This window comes from Glycine max, unplaced genomic scaffold, assembly GCF_000004515.6.
Source record: "Glycine max cultivar Williams 82 unplaced genomic scaffold, Glycine_max_v4.0 scaffold_86, whole genome shotgun sequence".
NCBI lineage: Eukaryota > Viridiplantae > Streptophyta > Magnoliopsida > Fabales > Fabaceae > Glycine > Glycine max.
Genome location: NW_024464744.1, coordinates 47,464 through 50,306, shown reverse-complemented (window position 1 = coordinate 50,306; position 2,843 = coordinate 47,464). Strand labels below are relative to the sequence as shown.

Sequence of the window (2,843 nt, the reverse complement as noted above, 5' to 3'; positions counted from 1 at the left end):
TTAAATTATTGAGTGACTAACGAGGGGAAAGAAATTAAAGGACCGATATCATGATATTTTTAAATGTCTAGATACCAAATATAATAACCATAGGTATGTACGTAAGGGTCATAGCTTGTACACCATTGGTTTAACCAATAATCAGGATGTGCCACAAGCCTTAAAACAAGTAGAGCATTCAATGTGGTTTTTTTCCAAGCCTAATCTGGCTAACTCACAGATTTAATGAGTTTGGTCCATGGGTACATCAAGGCTGTCGTGGAAGAGTGTAATATGTCTCCCATCATGGGAAAGGATATTGTGTCTGTCAGATAAATTAACTTCATTTAAATATCAATGACTACTTTTGTTTTTGTTTTATCATGATGTCCCTGTCTTTTTCCATTATACACTCTTTCTTTTTGTCTTCCTTCATTCCCTGCTTATTTTCTTATTTTCTTGATGTCTATAATACCTCATGTGAATCACACCGGAACGAGAAAAATCCTGAGGCTGTACAGGTATGAGAATATACAGTTAAGGATAACTTAAAAGAAATTAATTGATACAAATTATAGCATCAAGATGAATATACTTTTTGGTAGGCTATCACATAAGAAGTTCATAATTAAGCATGCTTGAATTATTCTGCTGCTACAAAATATGATTGCTAAGAAAGAGCAAAAGGACTAACATAAGTTCCACGTTGCATTGGAGATTGATATACTTATATTCCAATTAGACAAAGTTGATCCATTAACTGAAAGGGCATCGATCACCCTAAAAAAAGTTATAGAAGTACATCACTATTGTTTGACAAACAAACCGACTGGACAACTACAATTCCACATTTTCCTGTTATCATCACTCAGATAAAAGTAGAATTGATAGTTACGAAGAACAAATTTTCATCCTTTAACAAAGTATGTCATCTACAGAAAAAGCAGAGTAGTAAGACAAGAAAACATAACTCAAGTTTCTGCATCACTGCCATAAGAAAATTAGTCACCAAACTTTTTTTTTTACAGAAGTCACCAAACTTTTCATTAAATAGCAGTGCAGATTCTTTCCGTGCCTGGCCTTCAAAAACTTGTGAAAAGTTTACAATGTCCTCCTCTCTTTGTTTTCTTGCACACAGAAAACTCTGAAGTAGGCAACTTGCAACTTTCCGGTACATCATTAAAGAAGACCATCATAAGCCAATCTTGTAAGCAATAATCAAACTGACAACTTTCCAAAGCCAGCTACTAAAGAGAAAAAAATAAAGAAATCATGCACTATTATGCAAAACATAGAATTTAATAAAACTTAACTGGAGATTTGCAAGGGTTCTTACATAATTCTGATTGGTTATATAGTTCCACATGAATTTGTTTCCTGAGACAGACATAATGAAACAAAGGGTTAGTACTAGGATAAGTTTCCTCTATCTTAGAATCTAAAGTTTCATACCAATTCAAAGTTCCTAGATCAAACAACAATATGGTTTTTCTTTATGCGAGTTTGCGTGGAGACAATTATGAATGTATTGCAAACCACTCATAGTGTGCCTGTTAGAATGTCAAAGAGTATTTTCATCATTTAGTTATTCTTTACCTCATCCATCAAATGAGGCACTTCATTTGTTTCGGGAGATTCCAAAAGGATTTTATCTCAATAAAAATTGGAATGTCAAAATCCTGAGATTCAGGTACATCTAACATCCTTGGAGTTTCCACAATTTCAAGGCAACCTGAGGATTGAGAAGGGATTAGGGGAGTGCCAACAGCTTAAGGGAATTACGCATTTTCATTTTATTTTGAGAATAGGAGTTGAAGGTCAGAGGAAGAACATGGAGAAAAACAATGTTAGTAAAGATAGAAGAGCTTATAAAAAAAAAGAAAAAGAAAGGTGATCAAATCAAACTTACATAGTGCACAGTAAGTAATGGGAGATTCTCTCTGCCTCTGTACACAGTGTGCAATAAGTAAAGTATGGTGGCATCCTGTTGGAAAGGGAAACGAACTATGTCTTTTGCACTCTTTATGCTCTTTCTAACTATATACCTTGAAATTAAACAGCATATACTAGTATTAGTAAAGAGCTGAAGATAAACAATAAACAAAAAATACTTGCATAGATAAAATGGAAGAAACATTATTCTTGTACCACTTATAATTATTATGGAATGCATACTTTCTCCTTAGAAAACAGCCCAAATCCCTCAGTTTTACACAGAAATTTTGTTTCACTTAAAAGTGTATTACTCAAACAATAGAATAAGATTACATTTACTATAAAAGTAAAATAGTGAAACAATTCTAATATCTTTGTCTCTAAGCATAATTTCTTCCAGAGACGCAGTATGAAGAAAATTACATAATCATTAAGCTTCTAAAGTCTAACCTAATAAAAGCATACCTGCCAGCATCTTCAGGTTCATCTAACTCAAAAGCATCAAACTCAAATCTTTCTGGTTTAGTAACAGGCATACACAACGTTTCCACACATACTAAGCCTTCCTTGTTGATGAAAAATTTGTTGATTTTGACGAGAACCTCAATACAATCTTCAAGCACATATTCAACCTTTTTATAGAATGTTCTGATAGTGCCAAAAAGAAGTTAGCCAAGCACTCTGTAGGATACAGCATCAATTTCTTGCAAAATCTTGTCTGCAGAAGGTAAAAATGAAATGAAAATAATGGCAAAACAATAGCATATATCACAAATCTTAAAATGATTTCACAGAAGAATAAACTCTTAAAATAACATCATTTTGTTGGCGGCTAATTGGCTATTCGCAATGACTGTAAGACTTCTCAACAATAATTGTTGTTGTTGCATACAATTGCAAATAAGTATATCTGCTTCCGGCCAAGGGGA

General features: G+C 33.3%; 1 long non-coding RNA gene across 1 annotated transcript; it reads right to left on the bottom strand.

The window, feature by feature from the left end:
- Window positions 1–1,055: 1,055 nt before the first annotated feature.
- On the bottom strand, window positions 1,056–1,954 carry LOC102663103 (uncharacterized). The gene is made up of 4 exons (XR_005890607.1): window positions 1,889–1,954; window positions 1,576–1,711; window positions 1,316–1,356; window positions 1,056–1,226 (listed from the first exon to the last, which is right to left on the bottom strand). It is a non-coding gene; the product is annotated as an uncharacterized lncRNA (long non-coding RNA).
- Window positions 1,955–2,843: the final 889 nt, after the last annotated feature.